This window comes from Sinocyclocheilus anshuiensis, unplaced genomic scaffold (genome assembly GCF_001515605.1).
Source record: "Sinocyclocheilus anshuiensis isolate Anshui unplaced genomic scaffold, SAMN03320099.WGS_v1.1 scaffold637, whole genome shotgun sequence".
Taxonomy (NCBI): Eukaryota; Metazoa; Chordata; class Actinopteri; order Cypriniformes; family Cyprinidae; genus Sinocyclocheilus; species Sinocyclocheilus anshuiensis.
In genome coordinates this window covers 2,327,703-2,327,954 of record NW_015539816.1, presented here as the reverse complement: position 1 = coordinate 2,327,954, position 252 = coordinate 2,327,703, and positions in this window count along the sequence as shown.

Sequence of the window (252 nt, the reverse complement as noted above, 5' to 3'; positions counted from 1 at the left end):
ATACACACACATACAGTATATATTTTGAAAATATTTCCATGTATATATTTATATTCATATAATTGATATTATATATAAATATATTTAGTATATAAACATAACACATTTCTCTTAAATATATACGTGCATGTGTGTGTATTTATATACATAATAAATACATAGTACACACACATATATTACGTAAACAAAAACTTTTATTTTGGATCCGATTAATCGCGATTAAAGGGTTAGTTCACCCAAAAATGAAAATTA